This window comes from Dipodomys merriami, unplaced genomic scaffold (genome assembly GCF_024711535.1).
Source record: "Dipodomys merriami isolate MVZ:Mamm:240054 unplaced genomic scaffold, mDipMer1.0.p SCAF_6, whole genome shotgun sequence".
NCBI classification, from domain to species: domain Eukaryota; kingdom Metazoa; phylum Chordata; class Mammalia; order Rodentia; family Heteromyidae; genus Dipodomys; species Dipodomys merriami.
Genome location: NW_027206179.1, coordinates 18,345,241 through 18,359,126, shown reverse-complemented (window position 1 = coordinate 18,359,126; position 13,886 = coordinate 18,345,241). Strand labels below are relative to the sequence as shown.

The 13,886-nt window shown below is 43.9% G+C and overlaps 1 long non-coding RNA gene across 2 annotated transcripts in view; it reads left to right on the top strand.

Annotated features, from left to right (window-relative positions):
- Window positions 1–13,886, top strand: part of LOC138813493 (uncharacterized) — a 90,541-nt gene that overhangs the window by 16,584 nt on the left and 60,071 nt on the right. Inside the window, exon 3 of one of the 2 annotated variants that reach the window (XR_011367820.1) lies at window positions 5,350–5,467. This is a non-coding gene — a long non-coding RNA (uncharacterized lncRNA). Of the gene's footprint in view, window positions 1–5,349; window positions 5,589–13,886 lie in introns of both variants that reach the window. The other variant, XR_011367819.1, reaches the window with a different exon arrangement.

Below are 13,886 nucleotides of genomic sequence, written 5' to 3'. Positions count from 1 at the left end.
AATAAGTTCACTTCCAGAGGCAAAAGGGTAATTCATTCTGCCTGCTCCTGCTCACACTGACCTCACAGTTCCACGGGTGCCCAGCCTTCCAATTAGTACTAATTGGTACCAATGGTAGTGAGCGATTCCGTGACAAGACTCTGCTGAGATGAAGGCTGAGACCCCTCACTCATTTCCTGCTGCCTATCACCCTGGAGAGGGGGCGTATGGGGACCACAGCCGGAAAGTAGTTCACCCTTACTAAGAGCAGCAGGCCTGTCTCGTCAGACTCCACAGATGCTACTGTAAAAAAAAATCACACTTTAATTTTCCTAGCAAGAGGAATTTTGCCAGTGCATCTCTGGATCTCACTTTGATGTGGACATGTTCAAAAGTATACCCCTAGTACGAAGCACCCTAATTATATATAAGGTAAGAGATCATGCTGCCATTCTGCCTAGCAGAGCGGTGGGAGATCTTTATGCCCAGAGAAATGGACTTTTCACAGGCCCACCATATGTGTCAAACTTCCTGAATCAAGTTATGGGGGTTGGGGGGGGTGAGGGGGTGGTGGGGAGGGTGAGCACTAAGTGTTAGATGTCTCGATTTGATGCACAGGAAAAGACCAGTAGAGAGCACATTCACTGGTTCCTCTAAATGAGTAACCATTGCAAGTGGAGACTCCACTTAAGAGGATTTGGGGGCCTTGGAGACAGATATTGACAGGAATATATAAACAGCCAGTGTACATTAGTGAAGCAAAGGCTGGAAGTCATCTTCTTTGACCATTATCTTGGAAAAGGTAGTTCAGTTTCTGTACACATATCCAAAGTAGGCAGAGTTAGTTCTAACAACTGTCAACGGCCAGTTATAAATAGCTCTCCACTTAAAACAAAGCCTCGTCTTTCAAATGACAACTTGGAAAAAAATTCCCTGAGCCTCTTCCAGCATTCACCAGCTGTTCCAGGGTTACGGTCAAACATCAAGGACCATATAATGAGCTCAACATATACATAGGAGTGGGACCTCCAAAATCTCCCGGAAAGGAATATCATAAATCATCTTTTTTACACTTGTTAGGTTCTAGAAGTGTTTGAAAGTAGTTTCTAAGGGAAGGCTAACTTGATACTATACACGAAACCTGTTGTGACCAATAGCAAAATTTACTCACAAGGAACAATCCAGTCCAATATAATTTGGGGGAAGATTCTGGAACAATGCAGGTCATTTCCCCATGTAGAAAAAGTAGGCAGTTCCTCTAATAGCCACCAGATGGCACCATAAGACCAGCACTTCTGCAACCAACATTCACGGTATCCAGGAGAGGTCGTGGAGCGAGACTGCAGTTTCAGGGTAGATGGAGTCAGGCAGAATAAAGGGAGTCAACCAATTTTTTAAAAAATTTACTTATTTCTTTTTTTAAAAAGTCACATCTCCTCAAACAGTTCTTTCCCAAAGAGTTATCTAGCATTCATGAGCCCATCTGACCTATTTTATTTTATTTTATTTTTCAGGTGTAATATAATGTATCTACTTAATATTCTTTTATTGTGAAAATACCGTACAGAGGGGTTACAATTACATTGGCAAGGTAATGAGTACATTTCTTATCAAGCATTGTTGATTCCTCTTTTGTTTCCTCTTGCCATCCCTTCCTATCAATCCCCCCGCCCCGTGCCAAAGCTGTAAAGTTCGTTTTTTGACATGACGTCTTGTACATCTCATTGTTGCAATGGGTCCACCTGTATCCCTATTTAAACAATTTTTTTCCTTCCCCTCCACAAATTATACCTACATCAAATACAGTGCAAACGGGTTATACTGTGGGGGAGGGACATACAAAGCAACACAGAAATATCTTATAACTATGTTAGAAACAATAGCAAGAAAGATAAAAAAAAAACGAGTTCTTATCTTGGGGTACTTTTTGCCTAACATCAACTTATCTGACCATTTCCCATCTGACCTATTTTAAATTGCTTTTCTTTACATAGTTGTAGAGAAGGAGTTTCAGTTTAACATGCCAGTGATGTATGCAATGATCACGATCAATATCACCCCCGGTCATTCCCCCCCGCCCCCCGTTCCCACCCCCTCCCATCCCGTTATGTTTCATGGTCCCAGTTTTTACAGACACAAAGTGAGTTTGATGATGATAGTCACCCACCATTCCTCTCTCTATGTCCCCTTGTCCCTTAAATCTGACTCCCCTCAGACAAGGCATGCTTCTCATCTGATGTGTGTATTATGAATTTAAACTGCCATGTTATAGCTCAACCATGAATGCAGGCTCTAGGTGATGTTTTGGTACATGGAAATACTGTGTCATGTGTGAATCAGGCAAGACATAGCTAACGTCCATCATTGCTTTATGGTGAACTAGTCAAAAATCCTTATTTCTTGCTTTGAAAAATAATACAGTAATTATTGTTATCTATAGCTACCCTACTGTGCGGTATGCACCAGAACAGTAACTTAGTGCCTGTTGGTGAATTGTTCCACATCTCTTTTTTCCCTACCATTAGTCTATTCTATTCTATTCTATTCTATTCTATTCTATTCTATTCTATTCTATTCTATTCTATTCTATTCTAGTCTATTCTGTTCTCAGGGTCTGTAAGATCACCTCTGTTAGATTTCATATGTAGGTGAGATCACACAGTATGATTTTGTTGTTCTGTGCATAGCCTGTATCGCTTCACATACAAATCTCCAGTTCCATCATCCTAAATGCTGGGATATTACTCTTGGTTTTATATGACTGTGTGTGTGTGTGTGTGTGTGTGTGTGTGTGTGTGTGTGTGTGTGTGTGTGTGTGTGTGTGTGTGCATCTTACATTTCCCGATCATAGCCCCTTTCCTTGTCCCCATTTCTTGGCTATGGTGTAGCATTCCCGAGCTAGCGTGGGAGGGGAGATGTCTCTTGGACAGAATGATTCCAGTTCTGTTGGTATCTACTAAGCCTTGGGATGCTGGATCCTGTTTTATCTTATTTTGGGGAGTCTGCATGCTGTTTTCCATATGGCCACACTAATTTTAATTCCTGCCACCAGGGTGCAAGCGCTGTCTGGCAACTATGATATTTTAAAAATAAACCTTAGATGATGAAATTTTCTTGCTCACCTCTGTGATGGCTTCTGAGCGCTGGTGAAGCACATGTTGGGTTTCATACCCTGGCGGTGGCTCCCTCCCATCAAGCCCTTCTCTCCTGTTGGACTCCAGTTACACTTGGGCTCTGTCTCTGAGCTGTTGGGCTGTAATGCTCAAGGCTAGGATCTACCACGTGAGTCACAGCTCCACTTCTGGCTTTTTAGTGGCTAATTGGAAATAAGAATCTCATGGACTTTCCTGCCCAGGCTGGCTTCGAACCTTGGTCCTCAGATCTCAGCTTCTGCAGTAGCTGGGATGATAGGTGTGAGCCCCCCCCCCCTTCCTGTGCTTCCTGGGCATGCATGCTCATTCAGGGCTGTTCCCAGAATTGCTCCACACACCTGCGATGCTCTCATGCCCAGCTTTGCAGATGCCAGAGTTTACCCACCAGCTCTCAACTACCATCCCTGTAGATTAAGAGGAGGAAATCAAAAGTTCAACACAGGAACGCCCCAAGGCATCACTAATGTTCTGATAGAAAAATTAGTCACAATTTCCCTTTTTCCCTCCTGTTCCCTTCCTTTTTTCTGCTTTTCATCTATCTATCTATCTATCTATCTATCTATCTATCTATCTATCTATCTATCTATCTATCTATCTATCTATCTTCTGCAGGGCCTTGCTAATGCTAAACTGGTACAATTCCATTGAACTACAACCTCAGCCATTGCCTAACTTTTGTATGACCCCCAGTGGGATTGGCTTCTCCAAACATGAATAGAACTTTCTGAAGTATCTCGTTCACTGATGCTTTGAATTAAGAGTTTTGTTGGTGGTAAATGAGTGTACTCTTTATTTATCTCTAAATGCCTTTCTAGTATCTTGCCTACTGAAATAGAATTCATTCACTGAGTATAGAATTTTTGTGAACCATAGACCTCTGCATCTGTTTCCCAAATAGCTAGGATTAAGGACTTTTGAGAAGGACAGGAAGGGAAGTGCATATGAATAGATCTCTGTTCAGCAATATTCCTGTAGGTGCAATAATTACTTAAAAAGAAATTAAAGGGGAGAGGATACCAAAAAAGAGAGAATTTTTGTGAACCATTATTTACCAGTAGCAAAATATTATTCCATTATATCTTACCATGCATTTTTACTGCTAAAAATTGACATAGGACTTATAGCTTCCAGAAAGGTAGAGGAGAGGAAAGGAGTAGATAGAATTTGATGAAAACAAAGGAAGGCAGACAGGGGAAAAAGATACAGATAAAGAATAAAATGAGAAGTAAGCCAGGCCCAAAGAAACATAGGTCCCATGGTTTCCCTTATTTGCAATATCTAGTATATGTCTGAGTCAAGCAGAAAAGGTCAGATAAGGTGATGTTAGGGAAATGGACCCTAAGATATGTATTCAAGTGTTTTATTTTCTTTCATGTGATTGTTTCTAATACATTTATAAGATTATTTCTTTGTTGCTTTGTATGTCCCTCCCCCACAGTATAACCCCTGCTTTCACTGTATTTAATGTCGGTATAATTTGTGGAGGGGAAGGGGAAAAAACAAATTGTTTAAATAGGGATACAGGTGGACCCATTGCAACAATGAGATGTACAAGTCATTATGTTGAAAACGAACTTTACAACTTTGGTGGGGGGGGGAGGATTGGGTGGAGGGGAACGAGGGGAGGATGGGAAGGGATGGGAAGGGGAAACAAAGGAGGAGGCTACAATGCTTGATAAGAAATGTACTCATTATCTTGCCCATGTAATTGTAACCCTTCTGTACAGTTTTTTCACAATTAAAAAAAGAATAAAATGAAAACATAAACTAAGATGGAAAAGGTATGCACAATAAGTATGGTTAAATTTGTCACTTTTTACCCAGAAATTCTCAGAATAGATTAAGAGTTACTAATAGTCCAAAGGATAAAACAAACACCAAACTAGCTACATGTAAGTTACAATGACACATTGTTTGGCTAATGTAACTGTATGTATCTAACTACATATATAAATATCAAAAATGATTACTATATTATGATAAAAAAGAATAATTCTGGAGGAAAATGTAACAATACAATAATCCCAATTTTGTAATAGCTTATAATACAGCTTCAAACAACAAAAGCTGAGTTAGTTACAAAGTAAAACTGTCAAATATACTGCCACTGTGGTGAGGTTTTAGCACATCTCTGTTAGCAATTAGTAGACAAAGATTGGGGGTAAGCTATGGTGGATTTAACAATTAACGATAAAATCTTGCTTTCATTTCCTTCTAGAAAAACTGCACCCAATATAAAGAAAACACGTTTACGAGGATGCTGCCATTGTGTCTGCAAGACATGAAGAGAGCCTACACCAAAAACAGGGCCCATGGATGGACGGAGAAGAACTCAGGTGATGTGATTTGCTATTTACTAATCATGTGCCCCGGGGAGAGAGGGAAGAATTGTGGAAGCCAGTCAGTCAGATGGACAGCCATGCCGATGACTAGAGAAGCCAGCATGGGTTTGCACAGGTGAGTTCCAAGTTCACTTCAAGGAGGAAGCCGAACTTGCACTTCCTGGGTATGTTCCATCATCTGAGCCATCTTCTGGCCTGGCTGGTTTCAGCAGCGTTGCGGAGGCCGGTGCTCTGTCTGTTTGATGGAGAGCTGGGATTGGCAATGCTACTGGGTCCATTGGTAATACTTAGGGGGTGTGCTGAGCAGCCATGTTTGCTATGCCGTGCTGGCTAAAAACTGATTGGCCCTGTGGTGGTGTAGGGAAAGTCTTTGTCTTTCCAGTGGGTCCTAGAAGAAGATGCTTGTTCCTTAAAAGCGATCTCTAACCAGGAATCAGCTGATGATGCTCCATAGGAAATGGACTCATTACCTTGCTCATGTAACTATCTTTACAATAAAAATCATATATAATAATAATAATAATAATGATAAAAGAGAATAAAAAGAGCTATCTTCCGTAAGGCCTCCAGAGCGCGAGGATTGCTGTGGCGATTTTCACAGCAATACAACAGGAAGGACATGAGGAAGGAATAAGAGGAAGAATAGTGAGCGAGCAAGTGATTTGTTCAGCTCCAGATGCAGACGTGCTGACCGTGGGGTGAATCCCACTGTGGCTTCCCTCGGGTCTCCTGGTGCACCGCTTTCTGCCTTGGAATTTGCTTTCTACATAGCATTAGTGCCAAGGAAACCTCGCCACTGCTGTCCATGTCTAGTCACTCAGAGCCACTCAGCCAACAGCTTATTGACCCTGGGAGGGGTCGGCCATGCTTCTCAGCACTGGAGCTAAGGGAACAAGCAGCGGAACCTTTCCACCCATTCCACATCCTAGAGTCAGAAGAACAACTATCAACAGAGAACTTTCTAAGTGTGGTGTGGTGGCCAGTTAAGTGCCATGCTTGTTGGGGAAGGGGGGTGGTCTCTGGACAAGAGCGGTGGACCTCAGATGTAGGTCTGTCGAAGGAAAGACAGCTTGGAGGAAGCCATGATGGGGTGGGGGAGGAGGAAATGTGGGTGAGTGAGGCCGGAAGTGATAGCTGGAAGAAGTGAAGGAGAAGGAGCAGTCATGACACAGGCTTTTTTTGACAGTGGCTGCTGGGGCCGGAGCAGGAGAACAAGGAAGAGAGTCAGAGGGAATGGGAAAGCAAAGCGGGGTGCATGCTGGTTTGGGGGCCATCATAGGCTATTTCCTTTGAGTTTTCTGCATGCATTCCAGCTTTCCTCAGCTCTGACACCAGGATGGGGCAGTGTGTGTGTGTGTGTGTGTGTGTGTGTGTGTGTGTGTGTGTGTATGTGTGTGTGTGTGTGTGTGTGTATGTGTGTGTGTGTGTATGTGTGTGTGCCTCAGCTACCAGTCCTAATCAATTCTCTCTTCAAGTCCCTTTATGGCTTCCAGGCAAAAGCCAAGATCCTCAGATGGCACTTGTCCCCTTGGGATTTGGGCCTGGCCTCGGTGCTCATAGTTTCTTGGATAGCACTTGCTTCCTTCAGTCTAATTCCCTCACCGGGGACGTGAGCCCCAGTCTCCCTCCTGTGCACCCTGTGGTGGGTCTCGGTGTGTGTGTGTGTGTGTGTGTGAGTGTATGCTTTGCACCTGCTGCAGGTATCCGTCTGCATGCCTGGGCCTGGTCCATTCCTACCCTGCCTCAGTACCCCAAATATGTCCTTTAGGAAGTTTTTCTTTCCCGGCCCCCTGACGTCATTTAATCAAGTACCATTCTAGTGTGTTTCCAGAGCCCTTTGTGATTTTGACACGAATGCCAAGGCATGGAATCATTTTTTTTCTTGTTGAAATTAAAAAAAATCTCAATCCTTTTGAACTTTAGTAAATCTTTGGTATATAAAACGTGCTTAGTAAATGTTTCATAATAGAAGAAACCTAGATCTTTTGCAATGCATGATTGGGCATGTCTGTCAACAGCACTGATATTGTAGAATCTCAGGTTGGGTCAACTTGGGGAAGTTTTATTTTATTTTAATTTTTGTTGGTTGTGGGGCTTGAACGCTGGGCCTGGGCACTGTCCCTCAGCTCTTCAGCTCAAGGTGAGCACTCTACCACTTGAGCCACAGTGCCATTTCTGGTTTTCTGGTGGTTCATTGGAGATGAGTTTTGCAGACTTTCCTGCCCCGCCTGGCTTTGAACCGAGATCCTCAGATCTCAGCCTCCTGAGTAGCTAGGATTACAGGCGTGAGCCACCAGTGCCTGGCTTGGAAGTTTCATTTTTATGTGGCAGTATTTCCTGTAGGTGGCCAAATAGAACGATGATCCTTTGGGCCTTGTCATTCTCAATTACATTGCATCAGCACTTTTTCTAGCCTCTGTCTTCTCTCATTTTCATTTCCAGTGCAAATATTTCCTAGACCAGATGATGATACAAAAATTCCACATTGGCATTGTAGGAGGGAAACAAATGCCCTGGATTTGGTCATGAGTCTTTAAGAGCCAGCATTCTGAGTTTCTCTTCAGTGACCCAATTTAAATTACTTTGAGGGAAGAGAGGTAAGGAGAAATCTCTTTGGCCTTCTGCCTCTTTGTTTGCCTGGAACGTAATTACTATGAATTTAGGCCTTGGAACCTAACACTAAATCATATTAAGTTTATTCCGCTGACCTGTGTCTGAGTACCACGAGATGCCAAAGGCACGGCCAGTGCCGGTTTTGCTTCTGCCACTGAGTGGCCACAGAGGTCTTCTCCAGTGATACAGTAACAGGAATCTTGGATCTGCGTTGATTCGGTGACTTGTGTCTCCCTGCTGCATGTAATGCGTTCCTGACCCCGCACAGCTCTGGCTCCTCTCCAACCTTCTCAGGGGACAGCGTGTCTGAGAGGAAAGTGGGTCAGGCCACACTGAGCCATGGAAGCAGGCAAGAGCCGAGGCCAGCCCGGGTGGATGGACAGTGAGGTGGAGGCTCCATGAGCTGTGATATGGAGTGAGGCTGGGCTGGGGCTGAGCTCTAGCCCTAATCTGTGATGGGCAGGTGGGAAAGAAATCCTATAAAGCTGGGGGAGCCTGGAAGCCCATAGTCTGCTCAGTTGCTTTGATAATGAGTTTGAAGCTTCTTTTTTATTGTTTTAAATTTATTTTTGTTGTCAAGGTGATGTACGGAGGGGTGACAGTTACATACGTAACAAGTACATTTCTTGTCAACCTTGTAACCCCTTCCCTCATTTTTCTACTCTTCTCCCTTCCCCCAGCCCTCCACAAGTTGTACAGATCATTCCCAGCATATTGTCATGTGAAGATCACTGTTTCATTGGTTCCCCTGTCCTTTGTCTCACCATTCTGTGGCTCCCTTTCCCTTCTCTACTGTAGCTTCTTACCCAAGGTGGAGCAGTCCCAGATAAAGATTTATTGGTCTTCCAGGGCTCTTATCAGCTGAGAATTCAGGCCCATTGGAGGGAAAGCCTTGTCCTTATCTAGCTCCACTTCCTCAGTGAGGGAAAGAGCCTTTGTGGACTTCCAGCTGGACCTGGGGCTCTTCAAGGACTTGTGGTTCTGGGGATGGGGTGCTAGTGGTTGAAGAATGTTTCCTGTTTTAATCCTGCTTGGGTTTCTTCCTCCTGGACCAGGGCAGGAGAGAGGTCATTTTGGGTTGGGTTGATTCTCCCCACTTCGCAGGGCTCCTTGGCTGCCAGCGAGAGGCTCTTCTGCACTCTCAGAGAAGCCTTGTGGGGCTTACCTATCTGAGTCTGTTCTTTATTATGCCAAGTGCCTTTAATGACTTCCAATTGTCTGTCTGATACATTCCCAACTCCTCAGGCCCACATACGAGACCTTTCTCTCCGAGGGCCACTTATGTCCCCACCGGCCAGGCTGACCGCGTCTCCGTGAAGTGATGGACTATCTGTTCCTCTGCACACCATGGCCCTTCCTGTCTTCTGGGTCTGCCCATCCTCCTGGCCCCTTCCTGTCTTCTGGGTCTTCCCATCCTCCTGGCCCTCACAGAGGCTGCCTCCTCACCTCTCACCATACCTCTGTCCAATACCAGTGGTGCATGACTCCCTCCGCCACTCCTGGCTTCTCTGAAGCCAGGTGGACTGGCCAGACTCTCAGAACCTCTGAGTCTGGTGGTCTCTGATAAGAGTGAGGGACAGAAAGTGGAACCAGAAGAGGTGGGTGAAAAATACTTTGCAGGAGTAAGCTGTGTGAACATCCTATAAGAAAGGAATGCTTTTAGGACATGGGACTTTTCCATTGTCCTCTGAGGAATGGCACATCCCCTCCTCTGGTCAACATGGTGCCTGCTTGCCATCCACAGGGGCACGGCACCTCTGACTCTTCACAGACTTTGGGGTTCCTCTGGCCGAACTCCTCAGGGCACACTTGTGAACTATGTTCGTGTGCATTCGAGTACATTCGAGGACATTCTCAGTGACTGGCAGCTATCAGTCCTCTTCGTAAATAGGCAGATATGACTTATGTAATCCTGGACATGGAGGTGTTTCTAGGGCACTGGGCTGTAGACAAAAGTTGACTAGTTATGCACACAAGATCAGCAGAGTTAAGATAAACACGGGCATGGTCTATAGTTTGAATTCCAAAACTGCTAGGTTGAGAAAGACTCAAGGTAGAGGTTATTCAAGGTGTGTGTGTATGTGTGTGTGTGTGTGTGTGTGTGTGTGTGTGTGTGTGTGTGTAAAATAGAATTTTACTCATCCATCAGGAAGAACATTATGTCATTTGCAGGATAATGGATGCATCTGGGAAAAAAAATTATGCTAAGTGAAGTAAGCCAGTGTCAGAGAGACAAAGGATGCATATTTTCTCTCCACGTTCTACTGAAATTATACCTGTAGATGTAAACACACCCAGGGTCCTATGCATATGTTTATGAGCATGCTCACTAAAGCATAGTATATATATGAAAGGGAGGATTCCCAGGGTGGGACACTCCTTTGATCGACTAACGTACAGTGCAACAAAATGAATACCAGGAGACTGGAGCATGTGTCATGGTCATGGGGGGATGAGGTCAGGGGATGGGGGCAAACAAGGAGGAGGAAAGGGAGGCGAATGTAGTCATAAGAGGCAATGTTCACATGTGAAAATGGAGGTAGGAAAACTGAGGGAGTAGGTGGGATTGGGAGATGGAGTAATGAGGATGCATTGTACTCACAAACTGACATGCTGAATCGAACCCTTTGTACAGCTACTTAAACAATATAACAATAACAACAACAACAACAACAACAATAATAAAAGTTATTGGGGGATATACTCCAGGAAACATGGGTCAATATGATAATAAAAATTCCTGAAGAGCCAGAGACCAGTGGCTCATGCCTGTAATCCTAGCTACTCAGGAGGCTGAGATCTGAGGATTGCGGTTCAAAGCCAGTCTGGGCAGACTTTGAAGTCAGACTCTTATCTCCAATTAACTACCAGAAAACCGGGAATGGCGCTGTGGCTCAAGTGGCAGAGCACTCACCTTGAGCTGAAGAGTTGAGGGACAACGCCCAGGCCCAGAGTTCAAGCCCCATGACCAAAAAAAAAAAAAAATCCTGAACAAAATGCCAAGATGCAATGTGATCTCTCACATGAGCTGTGATCTCTCACATGAGCTGTGTACATCCTCCGGTGTGTGTGCTGAGCTGAGCTGAGCAGCATAATGCACCCTCTCTGCCTGTGGGAGCCTCATGGGTCACAGGTGACTCTTATGTGAACAATGGAAACGGATTAGCTTTCTACAACATTAGGGCAAATGGACATTGGTCGAGTGGGTGAGGAGCATGCAAATACTCTGGAAAGTTCTGGGGCATTGTATCAATGCTCGCTTTAATGCAACAAATGTTCTGTGAGTGATCGCATCCTGCAGAGTGACATCACACGGAAATTGAGCCGCATACTTTCTCGGCATCTCAGGCCGAAGTACTGTGTGTGTTTAACTCCGAACTCTTTAAACTATAATGGAATGCCCTTAATGGATCATTTGGCATGTGTCGTGATGCTTACATGAAACGAACTTCTAAAAAATTTAAACCAAACCTTTTAGAACTTCCCACGAGGGAGCAGAGTTGTGTTGAGAGGTAATATAATTTGTGACATCAGAAACCTTTTGTTAGTCTCTCTAGAAAGAATTCCCCCCTCCTTTTCCTGACTTCATTTGCTCCTTTTTGTTCAAAAGGAGATTTATTATTTCATTAAGGGAAACATTTTTAGGATGCATTTATTTTTTTTTCTTTAGAAATCACAGGTTAAATAGACTCACGGTTTCTATCCAGCACAACTTACAATTTGCATAGCTTTTCTTGACTTCTGTAAGCAGAGTTATATTTAGTTAGGAATGATGGTGCCATGGTGATATTGAAACCCATTTGTGTTTTACAGGAATGTACATTGTGTATGTAGATTGTAAACATTTAAAAGAAACTTTCCCCCCTAAAATTATTAACCACAGTAATTAATTTTTAATTAACTCTAATCCTGATGTATTATTGATTAGGATTTCTGAATGTAAAAGCCAGCATTTTGTGTCATACACATATATCCACATATTTATTCCACTATAAACTGATAAAATTTATTTCATCATTGGGTGGAAGTTGTAGTTTGTAGTAAAAATGCCCAAGAATTTAGCCAATAAGTTACCTGACATGATTTGGACTTTCTAGTTGTATAAATGAGTTTCGATGATTCTGGTGTCATTATTGTTTAAAATGGAGACTAGAATAACTGAATGTATCACTGCAAACATTTTAATGATCTATTTAGGTGTTTGTCACTGCAATTGTAAGAGTAGTGTAATTCACTTTTTATTTATTCATACGTACATATATTTATATATATATATATCAATTTATTTTATATACAGTCTGGCTTCATAGACCAGCAATTTGGATGCAGTTCCCTAAAGATATCTGCTCCAGGTGAATTAAAAAAGATTCTTAATACCCTTGTATTTCTTTGTGAAGAATCGATAAAGAGAAAAGATTGTTATTAAGAGAGACAAGGAATAATCAGATGGCCTCAAGGGAGAAGAAATCTCTTCTCTTGGCATTGTGCTGGGCTCATTCATCTTCTGATTTTGTTCTGAACTCCCAACTTAAGCAAACAGGCCATGTATTTCTGTTGGGAAGCCTGACACTTCAGGGCGACAAACCCTGTGGGTTCTGGAATCTAGGCTGGCTTGCTTTCTTGGAGCCAGTGATTGGATTAAGATCCATAGCTCGAGTGCTCTGCGATCCTTTGTGTATCTTTTTGTTAAACATATCGCTCCTTCCAGCTGGGAATCCAGAGCAGGTGTTCTTGTAAAGCTCCCATGCTTAATGGTCTCCACAACTATTTCCTTTACCAGAGACTTGAGAGAATGTGTATTCTGCCAGATGTGTGTGGAACACCTTATCAATAATTGACTCCTCAATCCTCACGACGGGTGTAGATAGACCCAGTGACGCTTCCTGTTTCACAGATGAGCGTGCCACATGCCCAAGGTTGAACACTTAGGAAGCCTCTACTGCCATTAACCACACGTGTGGCTCTCCCTCTGCCCACATTCCCGTGTGCAGTGCATGGGAGCTGGGTATGCAGGGTTTCCTTGAACAGTTCAGTTCTTTAAAGGAGGAACAAAACAACCCCCCCCCCAAACCAATCTCAGGAATGTGCATTCTTCCAATGCACTCCCTTCCCCCTGACAGTCTGGCTGCAGGGAGGTTCGGAGACACTGCCTCATTTCTCTGAACTTCCAGATTTCCACTTACTCCCCAGTCCTGGGGTGCTTGTCTCCTCCATAGTCACAAAACACTGGCTCTGCCACTGCTCAAGTAGCGCAGTTGGCTTATCTTCTCATGTTGCTTCCTTCCATCAGACCTAAGCACAAGTTCCTTGTCTGCACACCAGTCTCTCTCTCTCTTTCTCTCTCTCTTCCTCTCTCTCTCCCTCTCTCTCTCCCTCCCCCCCTCTTTACTGCCTGTCTTTTGTCTGAGCCTAGGACTCAAACTTGGTACTTCATGCTTTTGCTCACTGGCTCTACTAACTGAGCCACACCTCCACTGCCCCTGACTGCCCACACTTCTCATTTGACCACCATCTTCCTGGGGCAGCTTTCAGAGTGATCTCAGTTTTCTTGGACCGAATCTGGGATTTGGAGTTTGGCTCACTAGACCCTTGGCGCTGGATAGTTCTGGGTGGCAATTGTGCGTTCAGACCCCTTTGCTTCCCCTAATGAGACTCTCTAGAAGTTAACAGAGGTTGACCACCCTTCAAGCAATGGCTCTCTGCCGTCCTTCTTGACATCCTCCTTCAGGGGTTCCGTGAGTCTGTGAATATAGCTCTCATAATGACAATAAACTGTCGTGTGCTGCAACTTTCAAAATAC